The 21,740-nt window shown below is 41.0% G+C and overlaps 1 long non-coding RNA gene across 1 annotated transcript; it reads left to right on the top strand.

The window, feature by feature from the left end:
- Positions 1-5,285: 5,285 nt before the first annotated feature.
- LOC111552245 lies at positions 5,286-20,385 on the top strand. The gene is made up of 3 exons (XR_002734588.1): positions 5,286-5,849; positions 17,105-17,174; positions 17,758-20,385. It is a non-coding gene; the product is annotated as an uncharacterized LOC111552245 (long non-coding RNA).
- The last annotated feature ends 1,355 nt before the right edge of the window (positions 20,386-21,740 follow it).

The following is a 21,740-nucleotide window of genomic DNA, read 5'->3' as shown; positions in this document are numbered from 1 at the left end:
TAAAGCCCTGATACAATTTGCAATTTCAATTTGCAATTGTATCAAGTTCCAGACTGAAGCCAGTGTTACGGTTCTGCAAAAGCATCCAAGTAGGTTTTAGCTTCTAGTTAAAACCACATACACCCAAGAGAACATCAAGAGTTATTACTTGAATAGACACCCTGTCCACATAAAAATGGTGAACATATACACTTTGTTCTTTGAAAATGTTCCCTTGAGTCTCTGCTGAGATGTTTTCATTTAGAAGGACAAAGGTTGATCAGCATGTCACCAACCAGACAGCAGAAACTGTATGTTTGGCAGCCACTTCCAGAGGGATACAGGCCTGCATTTCATTTCCTAACAGATTTCAGGGACCTAACTTGGTGGGAGAAGTACAATCTTACAGAGGAGGAAGGCTGAACAATACAAAACAGCAACAACAACAACAACAAAACAGCATCACACTTGATAGTGATAATGTTTCCACTGACACTGTCCAAATCTGCTCTGTAATTATACACTCAATGCCATTGTAAAATGGTAGCCGTTGGAATATAGTTATAGCAACCTAGAACATCACAGATGGAAGGAGTCTTAGGGGAATTGCTGTTAATATCTTTCATTACTGACATGTGGATGTAACAGCTAAGAAACAAGTCCCATCTACTCGACTTATTAGAGTATAGGAAAAAATTGAGGGAAAGATGCTACATAAAGTGGCAGCATAATAGAGTAGACAAGCCATCAGTTCCAGGGGGCAGATCAGTCTGGATTCATCACCTGTATGGCTATAGGAAAGTCACTTAACCTCTTTGAGGCTTTTTTTTTTTTTTTTTTTTTTTTTTTTGCCTATAAAAAAATTCATTGCTATCTTTCTTGGAGGGTTTCAGTTAGGATTAAAGGTTCTGAGTTAGGAACATCTAGTACAATGCCTGAAAAAGTATGAGTCCTCAATAATTGATAGATATTATTATTATTGCAGTGGAAATACAGGGAATGTGAATCATGTTTGGAGTGCACTTTTGTCCTCTAGGGCTACAAAACAACCAAATCTTCGTATTTGGGAGGAACTCTGATGGAGAGAAGGAAGGTCCACCTTTCATGACGGAGGCCAGAAGGGGAGGGTTCTGTCAGTGAGAGAGTGGTCACCTGGTGGAACCCATTCAATCTGAGCTTCCACTGGGGCTCTGAACCTGGAGGTGACATGGCCCTACCCCTTACCTACCTGCATTCTGTCAGAGGATCCAGCTACAGAGGCCCCCTTGGTTCCTACATGCGATTCAAGCCTAATGTTTCTGGAAGCTCTCCAATATCCTCCAACAAATTCTTCTTTTTTTTTTTTTTTTTGCTTCAGATAGGCAAAATTGATTTCTGTGACTTCTGACTACAAGACACTCACTATAAATATAATTCGAATAAAGGCAGACCAGTCATTTCCAATCTAGTCCTTGTTTCTCCATTGCTAACATACTTCGTGCTATATCACTTTATCAGTTAAAACCATGGCTCAATTTTCTATGTTCATAGACAGAGCATAGATCTTTAAAACGGGGAAACTGTGGATAAACCACACTGTTTACTTTAATTCACAAAATGAAGCAATTATATTCACAAACCTAGACTGAGAGGCCTCTCTGTCTCCTCTGAGTTTGAAGGACCTGGGCTAAATGGCAGCAAAGGAGTGGCAGAACAGAAGCCTAGAATGTGCAGTCTCACTAAGTGAGCACTAATTACAAAAGGAACAATCATCCAGTGCCGGCAGGACTTTGTGCTAAGCAGCCAGTGATTTTCCAATGTTTTTAAGTTGGAGGAAAATATATGACAGATGTGTTGGCTCTGGGAACAATAAAAACAGCTTCTTAAATCACCAAGAAGGGGAGGGAAAGAAAGTAATACAATACAGGATAAATCAGGAGGGAGTCGGCAGGACTGTCTGTTACGGTTGAGGGTAGCAAGGGAATGATGTATTCAGTAGCAGTAAACAAGCATGGGGTGAGAAGGCCTCGGACCATAAGACCAACCATCGTAGAAAACTGCCCTGAAAACCCCATCCTGAAGGAACATGATCTACAACTTGAGGAACACAAGAGGGATAAAACACTAACAAAATCTCAAATGGGGCAGTAATGTTAAAATACAGTTGACTCTGTGCATACTAAAGCAAAGGGATGAAAATAATGAATCAGCAAGCTGTCCCAAGTTCCACTAAGACAGTGCTTCTCTACATATAACGTACCTAAGAATATCCTAGGGTTCTTGCTTAAAGTGCAGAGCTCTGGGCTTCTTGGTCAACAGGTGCTACAAGGCCAGACATGGCAGCTCGTGCCTGTAATCCCAGCACATTGGGAGGCTGAGGTAGGCAAGTTACTTGAGCCTTGGAGTTTGAGACCAGCCTGGGCAACAAGGAAAAACATTATCTCTACTAAAAATACAAAAAATTAGCTGGGCATAATGGCACATGCCTGTAGTCCCAGCTACTCAGGAGGCTGAGATGAGAGGATCAATGTCTGGGAGATGAAGGCTGCAGTAAGCCGAGATCAGGCCACTGCACTCCAGCCTGAGTGACAGATTCTATCTAAAAAATAAAAAATAAAAATTTAAGAAGAGGTACTGGTATAGTAACTTTTATCTGGAACCTAAGAGTCTATATTTTTAACAAGTTAGAAGGTGGTTCTAATGCAGTTAGCATTACTCACTACTTTGTGTACAGTACTTTACGTTGTGTATAGTACTTTACACAAAGTAGTGAGTAATGCTAACCCTAACCCTTAAAGTCCAGTAAGGGTTTTTAGTTTCAACAGATACAATGCCAGGTCACATTGCTCCAGGATAATATGTTCAAGACTAAGATACCTGGCATTACAGCTTATGAATAATCAGTGGTGAATTGAACTCATTTATGAACATTCTAATATTCACTGTAGTCTTGTTTTTTGGTGATGTGTACAACCTAGTGGCAATAATAATGGTCATTATGTATTGAGTCTTCACTGCGGGCCAGGCCCTGCTAAGTGCTTTGTATGCACTGAAAAGTGCATTTTTGACTCTTCAAAGCAATTCTTTGAGGTTGATTTTATTATTATGTGGGCTTTATAGACGAAGGAACTAATAAAGAAGATAAGAATCTTGAATATGACATGATGGTATAATGGTTAATTTTATATGTCAACTTGACTGGGTCACAAAATGCCCGGACATTTGGTCAAACACCAGTGTGGTGCTTCTGTAACAAATATCTAAACATGTGGAGTAATTTTGGAGCTGGGTAATGAATACAGTCTGAAAGAATTTTGAGATGTATGCTAGAATTATGGACATTAAACAGATTCTGGTGAGGTCTTGAATCTATGTTTAATAGATTTATGTTTAAAGGAAATGAAGAACGTGTTATTGGAAGCTGGAGGAAAGGCAATATTTGTCATAAAATGGCAAAGCGCAAAGAACCTTGTTGGCTTGTGTTCATGTTCTAATGTTTTGTGGAAGGTGGAACTTGTGAGTCATGAAATTGGATATTTAGCTGAGGAGGTTTCTAATCCAAGTGTTGAAGGAGTGACTTGGTTCCTCTTGACTGTTTATAGTAAAATGTGAAGAAAGAGATAAATTTAAGAAGAAATTGTTCAGCAAGAAGGAACCAGAATTTAAATATTTGAAAATTTCTCTGCCCCACCATATTGCAAAAAGAAAGAAATAAAAGAAAACTTGTTCTGAAAAGAATACTAAGAGTATGGATGATCAACCATTTAATAAGAAGTCATGTATACAGTTTCTCCATTTACTCAGCCATCTTAACAGGAGCCAGGAATAGAGATGAGATTATACCAGCAAAGACACTGCCAGTGTGAATGAACTAAAGGGGACAAAAAAGACACAACAAAATGCAGTAAGTCTATCAGACTTCTTGGGTTTTACCTGATGGAATCATGGAGCTATCTGGTTGGAAACATGTGCTATCTTTTAATAAAAGGTAAAAAGGACCCCAGAGCCACAATTCAGACTTCATCAGGGCTGCCAATCCTATCACTGGTCCAGAGTGCACAGGCCAGGGGTGCAAAGCTGCCTCCACGTAAGTTTCAGATGGTTGGACCACAACTCTGCAGAAACATGTGTGGGGAGAGCCACCACAGAGAGCCAAAGAAATGAGGCTGCCCTGCTGACCTGTCAGGGAGATGCTGCCATCACACTGGGCCTGGAGGGTGGAGGAGCAAACCAAAGAGGATTATTCTTGAACCTTAAGGTCTAATGGGGCCAGGCTCAGTGACTCACACCTGTAATTCCAGCACTTTGAGAGGCCAAGGCAGGTGGATTGCTTGAGCTCAAGAGTTTGAGACCAGCCTGAGCAACATGGCAAGATTCTGTCTCTACCAAATATACAAAAACTTAGCCTGGCTTGGTGGTGTGTGCCTGTGGTCCCAGCTACTCGGGAGGCTGAGTTGAGAAGTTTACCTGAGCTCAACTACAGGCAGAAGCTGTAGTGAGCTGAGATCGCGCCACTGCACTCCAGGCTGGATGACAGTGAGACTCCATCTAAAAAAAGATTTAATGGTATTTGCCTTCCTAGGTTTTACACTTGCTTAGGACCACTCACCTCTTTCTTCCAACATTTCTCTTTTACAATAGGAATGTCAATCCTATGCCTGTCCCACCATTCTATTTTGGAAACATACAACTTGTTTGGTTTCATAGTTTCACAAGTGGAGAGAAGTTTTTCCTCAGGATCAACTGTATATTGAGTCTCATCCATATGTGATTTACATTATACTGAGGTGAGACTTTGGACTTTAGAGATAATATTGCAAATCAGTTAAGACTTTTGTGGCTATTGGGGTGGAATTAATATATTTTATATGCAATAAGTGCATGAATTTGGGGGCAAAAGGGATGCAATACTGTAGATTGAATATTTGTGTCCCCCCAACATTTATGTACCAAAGTCTTAACCTGTAATTTGAAGGTGTTAGGAGACAGGGTCTTTGAGAGTTAATTAGGGGTAGATAAGGTAATACGGGTGGGGCTCTCATGATGGGATTAGTGCCCTTAAAGGATGAAACACCAGAGAGCTTCTTCTCTGTCTCTGTCTCTCTCTCTCTCTCTTGCTTTCTCTTTCTCTCTGTCTCTTCCATGTAAGGACACAGCAATTTGGCAAGCCATCTGCAAGTCATAAGAGAGCCCTCATTGGAGAACAAAACTGGCCAGTACCTTGATCTTGGACTTCCTAGCCTCCAGAACTGTGAGAAAATAAACTGTTGTTGTTTATGTCACTTAGTTCAGGGTATTTCATTATGACAGCCTGAGCAGATGAACCCACTCACCTAGGAAGTGGTATGATTGAGATTTGAATTTGGAAGCCTTACTTGAGGATTTTTCACTTGACCAACTACACTAGTTTTAATAGTCCCTTTTCCCCGCAAAGACTTCCAAAAAAGAAGGCTTGGTATCCCTCTTAGGGTATATTTTTGTCTCCAAAATTTCCCTTATACCAATGGATAAGAAAAAAAGTGACTTGATTTCAGGTTCCAGGTGCTTGGATTTATTCTTCTTCTTAAAATGTCTCTGAGTAGTGGGACAGAAATTTCTCCACCCTTCCCCTCGTGAAGCTGTGTAGACAGGCCACAAAGGAAAAGAGCAACTGACTCTCTCATTTCTACGTGACTTGACCATGTCACCAACACCTGTGTCAAAATGAAGTTTCACCAGATGCAGTCAGGCCTCCGCAGGGGCTGCTGAGCTGTAGTGTCTCCAGGAAGACCCGTTGATGACTCATACTCCAATCCACTCATCAGACCACCGTGCTGCTGGCCTTCTGTGGTCTGGTAAGAGCCAGAGCACTCGGAGAAAAATGCAAATGTGTCTTTAGTATCTACATAAAGGTAACACATTTTGCAACAGCATTTCTGGTCTTTAGATTAACATATACACTATGTCAGGTTCACAGGTAGTTTGGGCCCACGTTTGAGTCTTGCGAAAGAGTAGAGTAACAGGAACCCTGCTTCTTTCGTATGAGTAGGAAAAGTGTTTTCCAAGGATGTTTGCTTGTGGATGTCTGGAAGCTTGCAAAGTGGGAAATGCTAAGGGGGAAACCAAGTCAAGGAAGTTCTCCTCACAGATATGGGGCTCAGTATTTTGTGGAGACACAAGCATAGGGCATAATGGAAAAGGCATGGGGAGCCAGGGACTGTGAATGTGGGGGTGCATCAACCTTGCACCAACTCCCAATCAGGAAGGTACATTATGAGGCTGAGCAAGGCAGATAAAGCAAATTACAGCAACTAGAGCTGTCAGCCAAGGTGATCTTCTTAAATCCAAACCCAATCATGTCATTATCCTGCTTAAAGCCTTTCAAATGACTTCCATTGCATGAAGAATGCAGTTGGAAAGCCTTAGTGAGTCCTGTATAACCTGTGTCATGCACATTTCAAAGACCTTACTTGTGCCTCCCTTCTCGAGCTTCATCCCCTCCACTCCAGTGCCCTCTTGGTTACTGGAACATGTCAGTGTTTTTCTGCCTCGTGGCCTTGACCCATGCTGCTTTTGTTTTTCAGATGGACCACTCATGCTCTTGGCTTATCGTTATCATTTTGGTCTCACCACAATTGCCCCATTCGAAATCCATCCCTTGCCTTTCTATTATTTTCTTTCCCAGCAGTCTGGTCTTAACTTCCTCAGTCCTCGTACATTATGAAATTACTATGCCCGCTCACATGTTTTTGCCTGTCCCGCATTTCAACTGTGAGGCCCATGAGCACAGGGACCACATCTGTCTTGGTGCCCCCTCGATATCCCCAGCATCTTACACATGCCTGGCACTTGGAAGGTGTTCAGTCAGTGTTTGAATGAATAAATGAAAGTCCCCTTGGCAAGAATTAAGCCGTCCTTGCCAGGACATTTGTGGTCGCCTGACACAGCAGTCAAAGGAGCCTGGAGAGCAACTCCTGCCTGACTTGCCATCAGAGCTGACTTCCCTTTGACACTTTGGCCAGAGGCAAAGAGAAATGACAGAGGTGTTGCCATTCTCCAGCCCACAGCATGTGTCCATATGCTGGGCAGAGGGGTGCAAGTGAGGGCTGGGGACCAGCCTGTACTCCAAGGGCTGGCCAGGTGCCAGCCACCTCAATCCATGGGGAGATGCTTTTCTGGTTAGACTGCCAAGAGCTGAGAGCTTTTGGAAATTCACACAAAGACACAGCAGGGGCTATCCAAGACCCTGTCAGTAACTCAAGGCAGTTACAGACCAGAGAGCCAATGGCGAACCGGAAAAAACTGAATCGCAGCCCCAAGATGGCCGAGGTTTAAGGGTCAAGTGGCAGGTCCATCAGGCTACAGAGGCAGGCTTTGGATCATAGAAAGACATCAGCCAGAACCAAGACTAGAATCTCCTGGCAGGAGCAAGAGCAGGAAGTGGTGGCATTCAGATAAGATCTGCCCAGGTAGGGATTTGCTAGTCACTTTAATGCCATTTGGCTCTAATTAATTTAGAGGGAAAAGCAAACACCAGGGGAACCAGGTAACAAAACAAAGGAAAACAACCTTATCCGATTGATTTCTATATCCTCTGACTACCTCTGAAAAGTGTTTATCAACAATAACTTCCTTGTGAGAGGGAGTGGTTTCCATTTCTGGTCGGAGCAGCCACTTTGTAAGCTTGTTCGTACCCCCTCCCCTAGAAGCCCTGTGCAACTTGTCACCAAAGAATACCTTGAAAAATACTGAAGCCCTAATTCCTTCATATTCTTTTTCCTATGGCATACACATAGGCCTGGGTAAAATGAGATAGCACATACAAGTTGCTTTGCAAATTCGCAAAGACTCATGACAGACTTTAAATAATCTACCCCCAAAGGTAAACTAAGAGAATGAAGAAATGGAAAATGACATCGCCATTCATTTTAGTAGTAGGAGCTCTGTCCTGTCCCTTCAACCTTGTCGCCAGCATGCTCTGAAAGTCAGATCAACAGCTCCCTTTTACAGACGGTCTATTGCATTTGCTATTATTATTGACATTGCAACCTGTTCCCTTTTCTCTCCCTCCCAGCAGCCGCCAGAGGATCGGCCAAATGGCCCTGAATGAGGAAATCCATTCAAGGCCACTTGTCTGTGGTTGTGTGTGTGTTCAGGTCTCCATGTCACACTCACTCCATCCTGACAAGTGCAGAAGGTGAAAACATTGCTAGTCAGCCTGTTTTCTGAAAGGGATCAGCCTGTTGCTGAAAGATTTATCATCAGGGAACTGCAGGGTAGGGGAAGGCCTTTACTTGAACCAGAATTGGTCATTCAGAGTTCATTCTGTAACTTAATCATTTATTTATATTTTATGCACCTTCTACCAAGGAAAGAGGGTGCATGTGGGACCATTACCTCATGGAAAGTAGTGTGGTCAAATAACTATCTCATTGAACAGCCTGTTAGAGAGGTAGTGTGCAGCTCATTTGACTGTTGCTTTAACCCTTTGGGCTCTGCATGACTTCTGATGAGAAGAGGGGATTTCAGATTTTGCCTTCTCTAGTCACATGCACTGCAAATGGGATCATGAGACACAGCTCTTGATTCCAGAAGACCTATTCCATCCTCCACTCTCAGCCACTCATTGGAAGAGAACATGCTGGGTGAGAGGTGACAAAAAGCCTGGAAAAAAATGAAGGAGGGGTTGTAGGAAAAATAATTGTTCTTGTAAATATTGATGGCCCATGTTCATGAGATCACATTCAGAGATGTGAAACCTATCAATGGCTAGGAAAGGTAGCCATAGCTTGGCACTGTTCTAAGATATAAATCATAGCAACATCTTCTATTTATCTAAGGCTTCAGTCATGTCAGAATGTGCTTATTTCAATTTCTCACTTAATCCATGGATATTTTTATTCTTACTGCACAGATGAGGCAATGGATATTTAATGAATAGTTTGCCCAAAGTCATAGTTAGAACTGGGATGCCTCCCATGTTTTTGGATGCTCAGACAAGAGCTCTGTTCTCAAAGGTCTCTAAAACCGCATTTAGAAGCAATTGAGGGCAGCAGGAAGTGATATCGGAAAAAATCTGCATGCAACCCGCTCACCTCCTCCAAGAGTAAATAGACCCACCTCAAGGCTCCCTTGTTCACAATGACTCCTCTTCTGTGAAAATTGCTATTAGTAAATCGAATGCCCCTAAAACCCATGTTTGAACCATCCAACCCTGGCCCTCAGCTTGCAGGACCCCTAGCCATGACTGATCCACAAAGGGTGGGACGGATATCTGATCCTGGTTTGGCCATTTAGATTGGAACTAGATTACACAGACTTGGTCATGGAGCTATGAAAGAATTGGCCATAACGCTTTTTGCTGAACTCTCAGAAGCTACTCTTACTTCCAAGTCTTGTTTGGCATTCTCAGAAACTTCCTCTTCTTACTGAAGAAAGTGTAAAAGCTACTTGCATATGCGTGTTCATTCAACACATATTCTAAACCCAGTTCTTCTTTGCTTGCCTTCCTCTCTCCCTTGCATCTAAGGATAGCAATGCACTGTAACTCTGGCCAAGAAAATATAGGTAGAACTCTGTGGGCTGGAAGATGGGCTTCAAAAGAAAAAGGTAAAGGCATACTCTTCCCATTTCTCACTGACTAGAAAGCAGATGTTACGCCTGGAAAAGTAGCCACCATCTGGAAAACATTTTTTAAAGGCCACAGAACTGAAGGATCATGGAATCAAAGGATCAGCCCGGGACAACCTACCTCTAGTATTTGTATCATATACAGAAAAGAAAATACAACTATTGATTTAAGCTCCTGTGAATTGGGTATTCTGATATTTGCAAACAGAAGAGGAGGCTTCTTGCACTCAAAATGAATAGAATCTTGCACACCTCTTGAACATCATGAAATGGACTTAAATGATTTGAACATTTCAGCTGTGATATGGGACCCAAGGAAGTCATTTACATATAGAGATCTGAAGGAACACTCTGTACATGTGAGGAGGATGATCCTTGAGATTTCCACTTCCAAATCTTCCCTCTTTTATAGTGTAGAACAGGATGAAGAAATCTTGGTTAAGCTTCTTTAGGTTTCTTGAAGGGAAATGTATAGAAAACCATGGGTAATGAAGGTTTTTGGAAAGACAGAAGATATGTGAAATATTTATAAAACTGATCAAACACTAGAGTCACCTCAGATTCTATTTGTTACTGATTCATTCATTCATTCATTTATTCATTCACTTAGTCTATAACAAAGGTTTATTGACCAGGTGCATGAATATTCTGGTAATTAAGATTTATTTACTCTCAGAGAGATAGATCTTGAAGTAGATTTTCAATAAGTACTTCCTATAAAGTTGGATGCATATCTGGATAGTTGGGATATGTCTACATTTTACAGATAAATGAAAAAAATATTCATTATAGATAAGAATGAAAACTTGGTACACATAATCTACTTTCCTTAATTCACTTAGCATTTGTGCTTTCCCAAGAAGAGATTTCAGATAATTCATTTGGTACCAATCAGTGAGGGTGAAATGCTACTCTTGGTTACATGTAACATGTCATCTCAAAGGTGACTGGACTTCCACCTGCCCAGTCCTAGGTAGCTGTTTCTGGAGTGTTCATGTGACTGTATTGGTCATCTCAGGCTGCCATAACAAAATATAACAGACTGTGTGGCGTAAACAACAGAAATGTATTTTATCACAGTTCTTAATGCTGGAAGTCCTAGATCAAGATTTGGCAGGGATGGTTTCTGCCGAGGGCTCTTTTCTTGACTTGTGGATGGTCACCTTCTTTTTGTGTCTTCATATGATGGAGAGAGCAAGTTCTGGCATTTTTTTCTCTTTCTATAAGGGCATCAGCCCTATCAGATTACACCCTCACACTTTTGACCTTATTTAACCTTTATCACCTCCTCATAGGTCCAATTTCCAGTACAGTCATGTTGGAGGGTTATGACTCCAACATTTGAATTTGGGGGAACATAAACATTCAGTCTATAATAATGGCTGATTCTTCCTGCTTTGGTAGTAGGGTAGATGTCACTCAATGGGCACTCTATGTGAACAACACCACAAGATCATAAAGAAAAATAGTCACTTTTCTTTGAAGGTGGCTCTTTAGGCACTATGGACTTTTCCTTCCAACATCCCTGGTATGCGGACAAAAATAAACCATCTTGAGCATGCAGTAGCCAGAATTCTTTCTCTGCAAATACTGAACTCATTGACTTCAAGCAAATACCATACGTAATCCATTAGCAGCTAACTGTGAACAACGACTATTAGCCCATACAGAATTGATTTCAATTTATCTGCCTCCAATGCCAGGAAACGCATAGGTAAGATCATGGAGAGCCACTACTGGGGGATGAAAGAGAGAGGAGCTCTAGAAGGAAAACAAAATACTGTCTTGGGTCATATGCTTTGGTGTCACATATATAAATAAAATATAGGGGCTATTAGAAATGATTTTGTGATTGAAGTAAAGGTCAGATATTTGTAGTTTCATTTAACTGAAGAAGAAATTAAAAAGAAATGAATATGCCAAAATTATAGGAAAGTTCTGTGATGAAAACAGAGTTTCCCATGCCCAAACCCACTGGCTTTAGCCACTGCCAGGATTCATGCACCACAGTCTTATCCATGGGAGGCTTTGGTCCAAGGACAAACTTTTTCTACTTAATTAGCTCTCTGATAGCTCAGACGTGCTTTCAACAGTGTTAGCTACTGCTCAGAGTCCCTTCCCCTAGATTTTCCTATATGTTAAAGACAATACAGCTGGAAAAGAGAGACACTAAAACCTTCGACATCAAAATTCAGATTGACATAAGCCAAAAGTCCCCAGGGAAGGATAATAAAAAAGTAAGAATTGCATATTTCCACATCTGTTTTCAATGAGACTTATGTCAAATAATTTTATTATTTGACAAAAGCAATTCAAAGAATTGCTTTTTTTTTTTTTTCAGAATGCCTTGAAAATGTCATTAAAATTTACCTATCAGCACACACACAGAACGTACCACCTGTCTAGAGTGTTAGATCAAATGAGAAAACAGGGGCTTAGGCCTCATGAGTAGGAAGAGACTTGTCCTGCTGCAGAGGAGGAGAGGCAATGTTATTTCTAAGCATTCCTGTTTCCACCAACCTGGGGCAAGCAATCTATTTTCAGCTTGACACCAATCAGGAAATGGCTCTGCTAAAATACCCTCCCTGTTAATACAAATGAGACATATCTCCGGAAAAGCAGAGAATGCCAACATGGATCTGAGTGCTCAGATGAGAGAGGCCATTCCTGGGTTAGTAAGTGAAAAGCTAGAGTTATTTTACAGAACACAAGTGAGAAAGCAAACCTGCAGGAGCAAGTTTCTAGATGGTAATTTGGTAATTACATTACAATTAGAAAGTCTTACAGAAAGTCTATGGCAGTGCAAACCCTTTGGTCCAGTAACTTTACTCCTTTGAAATTATCCTAAGGATACGTAGGCAAGGATGCTTATTGTTGGGAGGTAGCCCTAGATAAATCTCTTGTGTTACAACACACCTTGCTGGATATGGCAAGAATGTACCATCCTTTACCACTTTACCAAGGCCATTTCCCAGGCTGGTGCTTATAGCAAGCAACCTTGGAGGATGAGGTAATGTCTCCTACTGAGACAAAGAGCAAGCTTGCTTACCATTTACAAAGAGGAAGTATATTCCCTAAGCTCAGTATTCCTCAGTTGCAATGCAAACCCACTGTGTGCAAAGCGTCCCTCTGGGCCCATTGAATCACGCCTGTGGAATCTGGAAGCAAAGGGAACTGATGTACATTCTGATATTCATGCTATCTGTAGTGCTGTAGTAATAAAGCCCTTTGTCTCTGACCCAGCATCTTGTGTCTTCTACCAACACCCATGAAACAGCAGCAGATTTACTTTTTAGCTGGCAAAGATGATAAAATCAAATCCCAGACCTGACAGCTATGTTGATTGTTTTGTAAAAACAAGGACATTAACTGTCACCTAAGGAGAAATTGGCTAAATTAATTGTGGTACATAGATACACAAGGTATGGCACAGACATTTAGAATGGCTTCAGGATGTATATTTATTGACATGGAAATAAAATAACACATATTTTTGAGTGAAAACCCAGCTAAAAAAGAAACATATAGATATACCACTTTTATATAAACACATAAACATTTCATAGGTGTATATATATAAAATTTATGCATGGTCCTATACCCAAAAAAAAAAAAAAAAAGTTAACCAGAGCTTTCTCTAGGTGGTGGACTCATAAATGAGTTCTATTTACTTTTTCATCTATGAGGTCTCTTATTTCTCAAGGTAAACATGAATTACTTAGTAAAAATTAATTATATTAATTGACAAAGAACTGCTAGAAAAAGAGCATATGACAAAATCCTTGTACTTGAAACAAACTGTGAAGAACTGCTCTGCAAATACAGACGGAGCTGCAAACAGAAGTGAGGTTCCTGATGGGACACAGCTCTGCCTGTAGCACCGACGACAACCCACAGAACGTGAAAGAGAAGAAATAATGGAAATACCCATCTTAGACGCGATCCTTTCAGAACAACCGAAGATCAGACTCAGAACCTAACTTTTAGAATCTAAGGTGCAAATTATGTCTGGTGTTTTAATGAATAAACACCGTCACTCAGTGTCTGTGAGTTATCCAGTGCCACAAGTCACCCAGGAAGCCTGAGACTCAGCCCTCAATCCCTGACTCACCTCTGCATAAACCCCTTTTAAATCTCTTGTGCTTATTCCTTCCAGTGCATTTCACTGCTCTGGTTTGAATCTAGGTTCTCATCATCATTTTCCTGGATATTAGAATATTCTTTGAGCTGGTCTGTCTCCACTTCACATGCTGATATAGTTTGGAAGTCCCCTCCAGATCTCATGTGGAAATGTCAGTGTTGGAGGAGGTGTCTGCTGGGAGGTGACTGGATCATGGGGACAGATGAATGGCTTAGCACCGTCCTCTTCATGCTGAATGGGTTCACATGAGACCTGGTTGTGCACATCGCCCTCTCTTGCTCCCATTCTCGCGATGTGACATGCCCGCTTCCACTTCACCTTCTGCCATGAGTGAAAGCTCCCTGAGGTATCCCCAGAAGCCAAGCAGATATTGGTGCTATGCTTATACAGCCTGCAGAGCTATGAGCCAATTAAACCTCTTTTAAAAAAAAATAAATTACCCAGTCTCAGGTATTCCTTTATAGCAACACAAGAATAATCCAACACACACTCCTTTAACCCTGCCACCTGATTTTTTTAAAAACATAAGTCAGAGTGTTGCTTATTTGCTTAAAATGCTTCAGTGTCTCCCAAATACCTATAAGGTGTCCCAGCACATAAGGTTCACCTGCTGGCCTCACTAAACTTTCTTGTTGTCCCCCTTGTCCTTCTCCCCAGACTCATTTCTTTTGATTTCTTGCATCTCCTTTATGGAATGTCCCCACTCCTACCCTGCCAGGCAAATGCTCCTGTCAAGATTCAGATCCTCCAGGAAGGGTTTCATAACAGTCTCCCCAAGTTGAATTCCTTCTTTGGAGTCTCAATTGTATCATATTCAAGTTCACCAAAAACACTTGCCACCCTTTGCTTTTGTATTTCTCAGAACTTTCCTATTTGATTGTGAAAACATGAGGTCAGGAGCCACATCTTATTTATATTTACATTATCAACATCTAGTCCTATACTTGGCATCCAAAAGAAAATCTATACCTGAATGAAAAAATATGTAGTTAAAACCATAGAGTCTGGCAGGTGCAGCGGCTCATGCCTGTAGTTCTAGCATTTTGAGAGGCCAAGACAGACGGATCACTTGAGGTCAGAAGTTCAAGACCAGCCTGGCTAACATGGCAAAACCTTGTCTCTACTAAATATACAAAAATTAGCTGGGCATGGTGGCGGGTGCCTGTAATCCCACCTACTCGGGAGGCTGAGGCAGGAGAATCACTTGAACCCAGGAGGCAGAGATTGCAGTGAGCTGACATCTTGTCACTGCATTCCAGCCTGGGCCACAGAGCGAGACTCCGTCTCAAAAAGAAGAAAAATAAAACCATAGAGCCCGAGTACAAACCATAGAGCCCGAGTACAAACCATAGAGCCCGAGTACAAAACCATAGAGCCCGAGTACAAAACCATAGAGCCCGAGTACAAACCATAGAGCCCGAGTACAAACTCAATAAACCTTCTTAATTCTGAGAAGTTCCCAATTAAAAAGCCTCCTTGCGATGGACTCTCAATGTATTGCCATCAATATTTTGCTGCCCAGAAAGAAATAAATTAGGTGATTTTTACCTGCAAAGAATGCTGCTTTAGACGTTTTTGTTTCTGTTGGACACAGGGCAGTCTCCCCCTCCTGCCACCCTGGAAATGTTAGCATCACTGGGACAAAAGCCAACAGGAAAAACTAACACCATAACAGGATAATATGCTTTATCAGATTATCCTGTGGAACTAAGCATACTAAGAGATACTTTAAACCTTTTCTGTAATTTATTCAAAAAACATTCAAGGACAGAAATAAATGTCAACTCAGATGAACCAAAGCAGATGTAGAAAACAAACAAAAGCCGTGAACAGACATAAAAACTGACCCAATAGGATGTGGGCCTGAAACTGGAAATCGAGTTTCTAAGTTCTATTTAAAATACAACCGTTGAAGGCTGGGTGCCCCCGCTCATGCCTATAATTCCAGCACTTTGGGAAGCTGGGGTGGAAGAATAGTTTGAGGCCAGGAGTTCAAGATCAGCCTGGACAACATGGTGGGACCCCCGTCTGTACAAAAATTAAAAAAAAAAAAAAAAATAGCCAGGCATGGTATAGTCCTAGTTACTCATGAGGCAAAGGCAAGAGGATCCCTTGAGTCTGGGAGGTCGAGGCTGCAGTGAGCTGTGATTGTGTCACTGCACTCCAGGCTGGGCAACAGAGCAACACTCTGTCTCTAAATAAATAAATACACACATACATAAAATGCATCAGTTGGAATAGGCCTCTAAAATACAGACCACATGTAAATCTGAAATAATCTTTATTTCATCAGTGTGATCCTGTGATCCCTTATCGTAAGCAGAGTATAATACAGTGTTTCCAGAAAGGGTTTGAAAGATCAAGACAGAGCATGTAACATGAGGACTGATAAGCCATTTCTAACATGATGATTTTTGCCAAGAAAGGCTCTGGAACAATCAGAAGCAGTGGAGTTTAAAGAACTATCTCTTAAGTGAGGATCAGGACAAACATCTTTGCCATTACAGGTTCTTTCTCTTCCTGACACCCACAGTGCCCTGAGTTGGCCTCATGGGGCCGGGTGGAGCAGGAGCTGGAATAAGAGTAGAGCCTCAGGGACTTCTGGGTGGGACTAGGGTCTCTGGGAGCTGCTCAGGATCCACTTGGCTACAGGTAGGCCTTCTGGGTGCTCATGCCACAGGGGCTTGTGAGGAGGGGACTTCCACCTCAGGTCTGTGGGGTCTGCGTGCCACGTGGAGGAAGAGTTGGCCCACGTACTGCAGCAGCTCAGCCACAGCCCTCCACGGATGGGCCTTGTCACTTACTGGAGCGTTTGCTTCAGAGACCGCTTCTGTGCCCCAGCCTGGGTTACTCCTCTTGTCTTGGTGAACATTAAGCCCTGTATCCTTTCTCTACCTTTACCCAGCCATGCCTTTTGGTCCTGAGATCAGCAGCTCTTATTTTCCTGTAAGCTGTGGAGAATTTCATTTTGTTTTTTGATGTCTCTTCTAGAGGCTTCAGGAGCTGAACCTCACCTTTGAGGTGGTTGATCACAGGTTGGGCACTAATAATGTACAGTCATTGCACTGCGTTAGTTTCTTGGCTCTCCAGGGCTGGACCCATCCACCGAATTATATATAGGGAGGCAGCATCCTCAGCTGGTCATGGTTTGCTGTGTCCACGCCAGTTAGAGTTAAGCCCTAACAATAAAATGAGGCTGTGCTGGAAGCAGCCCTCTTCACAGCAGACTCGGCAGATGCGGTTCCATTGTTCGGTTTCACGTTATGGGCAGATGAAGAAGGGCTTTGGTGTATGACCTGATCCATGGGTGTTGTAAATTATTTGTTGTAAAAAGATTTGTTTTATAAACATTTCAAATATATCTAGATTGCCTCATCCTATTTTATTCTTTTCTAGTTTTACAGAAATATGCAAATAAGACTTAAAGCTGTGGACAAGAAGAGGAATTGCTTCCAAACCTCATCAGGTCCACTGCTCATACAATGAGTGTGTTTTTCATTGGGAATTTTCTTAGGTTCATGAAAGAAGAAAAGAAAAAATGGGGAGGTACATAGAAAGGTATTAAATAGCATCTGTTATTAAAATTATGATCCACAGGTTAGAAATAAGCATTACGTTCAGTTTTTCTGTATCCATTGATTCCAGTCTTAGACCCTATATTAGAGAAGAAATAGTGGGAGTGGGTTCTTGTGGTTATTGTATGTATTTCTATACAAGAATTCATTGCGTTTTATTTCCAGAAGTTCCCATAATTTGAGAGAGGATATTCAATGCTATGTAGCCAGAATTTATACAAGTACTTTTTCAACTTCAGTTTGATTGAGGGTGAGGGTGTGTGAGATTGGGAAGCAGGAAGGAGGTTATTTTATTTTAATTGCTTGGGTGTGGGAGGATCTGGTTATCAGTTTCCTATGAAATGCACTCTATTCTGAGGGATTTGGTACTTGTCTTATTAAATGGAGATTCTGTGATTTTTTCATTACTTACACATGAACTTGGTGACTTGTAATAACACTTCATGGTTCCAATCTCAACTTACTCTTTTCCAGCTATGACAAGGATAACATCCCTGCCTCTGGGAGCCTGGCAGCACCTTTTCCATACTGGTGAGATTGCACTCTGGCTTGTGCAGAAGAGGAGGCTACTGGATAGCACGAGACTCTGTGGTGATGGAAGAGAGAGCACAGGGTGAGTCCTTTCTCACCCATTTGGGTAACAAAACAAAGAACCTGAGAAACACCTAAGTTGTGCTTTACAAACTTGAACTCAGAGAAGGATGAGCTTGGAAATGCCCAGGGTTCCATGATAGTAAGTATCAAATTTTTCAAAAGATGTAAGAAAAGAAAAATGAGGTCTGATGCATCCACAAGCACAGCTTTCTGGATAGTGCACAAGCAGCTAAGATACACATGTCTGGGTTCATTGAAATAACCTACAGAACAGTTTCACATATTTCCTTTTCTCCATTTCTTTCAGCTCTTTCAACCAAACCATGAGTCATTTTCCGATGTGGCAGTCTATTCCTCTATGTTTAAGTCATTTTAGGCAATTTGTAAACACAAGTATGAAGTTTCTATTGGTCTAACTTGAATAGAAGCATTAACGGTATGCTTAACCTTTAGACAACTCTTTTGTGGAGGCTGGACATGAGATGGCTTAATATTGCCTTTTCAGTGGGGACATGGAAGACCAGTAGTGTGATGAGGTGGTTGAAGGCAGATATGTTGTCCTGAACCAGATATCTCAACCACAGCATAGGGACCTGCCAAAACCAATTTCACAGGTGAGCAGCTGTCACTCGCCTCCCACCGCCTCAGAGTTAGGCTCTGAGCATGAACGCAGACAACTTTTCTCATAGGAATTTATTCCCAGCATATCAACAAGAAAGTCTCCTTAAGAGAGTCTTTAACTTCTTAAATACAAAAGAGGACAGTCCATTACCAGAAAGAAAACATTGCTATTATATGATAACTCATGCATGTCCAGAGGATGTTACCCAACAGCTTTGTTTTCTATTTTTCCATCAATGCAAAATCTTTCTCAGGAGCCCTCTCCTCCGCTCTCCCTTCACAATCTCTGGGTCCTGTTTACCTTCTCCCAGAACCCTGGCTCTCAATCTGTTGTTCCATTTAGTTTTACCATCTGTAAAGGTTCTGCGAAATCCACAGGGTCCTGTTTGTTTTGAAACTAGCTTTAAGTTCTTCAAAACTCAAACATGTTCAACCTTCGTCTTACGAATAGTGCCCACTTTTTATTGCATGATTGTGATGGCCTATGCAGTACCATGCAAATAGAGGTACTTATTTTAAAAAAAAAAAAAAAAGTTTCTGTGTAAAACAGTGGTGGGGCAAAAAAGAAGAGAGTGACAATGTGGGGGAAATGCCCCGAAACTTGCCTTGTGATTGAAACTAGGCCATTACAATGACTGAATTCTTACCATTTTTTAGATTTTCAACCAACAGTCTTCTTTCATTCATAATATCAGCATATTAACAAAGTGCAGCTAATGTAAATAACTCTCATTTTCCATTGTCCATTTTAAAACAAAGAGGTCATTCTCTGATAGTAGATGCATAGATTGTATGTTCTACATCAGTTTTGGTTTTGTTTTCCAAATCGTCTGTTTTGTCTGTCAGAGGTAGAATTGCCAAATCTCTGAAACTTAAATCAAACCAAAGACAAAAGTATGTTTTATTTTGTTTCATTTGTGTTAGTATGAATATATAGTACTTTAAAAGAAACATCATATACAACCCGATTAATATGAATTCATAATGTTGACATTAGAAATAGGCCAATAATCATTCTAAAGTGAAACCATTTTTATTTTGAAAATTACCAAACATTTTCTACTTTTTAAGTTATTGTTAATATATAACTCTGCCTCTATTTTTTTTCAGAGTAATTGATGAAGGTAAGACTAAAACAAATGTATTAATGGAGAAAGGAAAAAAGAAAGAAAGAAAAGAAGCAGGTGATACAAGGATGCAAATACACAGGCTCATATAGGCTTACATTGTTGCAAACATAGTTAAATTTGGCTCTTCGCCCCTCCACCGGCTGTCAAAGCAAAAGAGGGGAGATGTGGTCAGTTGCATAGTTCTTATTATTAGATGAGAAGAAACATACTAGTTCCTCAGGGGAAGCGGATGTATTTTTCTTGTACTAATTTCTCAAGGAAATCAGGCTGGTGGGGCCTCATATGGGAAATGCTGAGTGATGTCATACACACTAAACTTAACGGGAGTCCTACAAGCAAGGCTAGCGTCTCCTCCTTAGAAACCAAGGGCACAACCTTAAAATGCAATCCAGTTTAGGCAACTTGTAAACCCAAGTATGAAGCTTCTATCCGTCTAACTTGGGTAGAAGCATTAACAGAGTGCTTAACCTTTAGACAACTCTTTTGTGAAGGCTGGACAGTAGACAGCTTAATATTGCCTTGTTAGTGGAGACAAGGAAGGCCAGTGTTGTGATGAGGTAGTTGAAGGTTGATATGTTGTCCTGAACCAGGTATCTCAACCACAGCATATGGATCTGCCAAAAACAATTTAACAGGTGAGCAGTTGTTACTCTCCTACCAACGCCCCACAGAGTTAGGATCTGAGTGTGAATGCAGACAACTCTTCTAATAGAAATGTATTCCCAGTATATCAATAAAGAATTAAGTATTCACCTTCTGCAAACAGAATATTTACTTGGGGCCCATTTAGCTAGGATCATTCCCATGAAGTCACATGACTAAGCCTGGAACACGTGGCAAAGCATCCTCACTCAGTGGTGCATACCATTGGCTACTTTTCACTATGTGAGCTTTGCAAAGTGACGTTACTGAGACCCACCCAGACAGATCCAAGTGCCTGTGACATTTAAGGCACTTGCCTGGACTGTGCTTTCCAGAATCTGGGTCTCAGAGACTTGTTTTTTGCTGATCAATACAGTCAATCTAACATCCCCACAAAGATGGAGTGTATTTCTGATTTTATGATGCAAATCAGATGTTCAAAATTAAGTTAGAATTTTAGTAAGTTCCTTTCTGTTTCCCCTTATATACTCTCTCTTTGATCTAAGTGGGGCTTTCTCTCTCCCCAGAAAGACCTTCCCAATCAAGAGCCACATAGGCAAGATCCAAGTTTTTTCAAGCATAGCAAGACAAATCTGTCTCAATGTATAAATGATTCATTGATACAAAATGAATAGAGAAGTCCTTCTTCAGCAACGATTAATAGGACATTTTGGTATCTTCATGACATCAAGAAATACTATGTAGAATGTGAAAGTCTTTCTGATACTCCTAAATACCAATGTTCAATTTAACATTCACTGGGCTGGGAGACATCAGTTCAAGGGTTAATGTGAAGGGAAAACAATTGCTTTGACAAGTCCAGGATATCCCTTCTGATGATGGTCTTAATTAAGATGGGTGAGTAAGTCAGCTTCACATAAATGCGTCTAAACCTGTATCTGACATCTCTTCAAAGGATCAAAATACTGAACAGCATGAAATATGGCGGTTTGACCTCTCTTATTTTTAACTTCTATCTTGATGATTTGCAACTACTTCTAGATATAGAGGCACATCTTCTGCCAGAAACAATGAAGAGAATGAGTACATGCTGATGACTGTATACAAGCAGAATAAATCATACTAGGATATCGATATATGTAAGCAATATTTCCCCATATTTATGCCATAGAATACCATTTGTCATTATTAAATTTTGTATGCAAATTTATTTGGAAAGGAGTGTTCCATTTAATTTAACACAGCTTTCTTAAGAGAAAAACATTCTTCCCAGTACAAATTGGCTCCAGGTAAGGCATAAAAGCATATCCTGCTGTTCAGGTTACAGAGTCAATTATTTTCATTCATAAAAGCAGAGAATGAGCGGATGTTTAAAAAGTATCCAATTGGAGTTTAATACCCAAGTAGATAATGCATTTGCTATATTGGAAAGAGTAAAAATTGAGAATAGTAAAAATCAATGAAGAAATCTATCTCCGTCTCATTAGGAAGCTGAATTGGGATAGGACA

Source organism: Piliocolobus tephrosceles, chromosome 8 (genome assembly GCF_002776525.5).
Source record: "Piliocolobus tephrosceles isolate RC106 chromosome 8, ASM277652v3, whole genome shotgun sequence".
Taxonomy (NCBI): Eukaryota; Metazoa; Chordata; class Mammalia; order Primates; family Cercopithecidae; genus Piliocolobus; species Piliocolobus tephrosceles.
The sequence above is the reverse complement of the archived record's forward strand: the minus strand, read 5'-3'. Positions and strand labels throughout refer to the sequence as shown.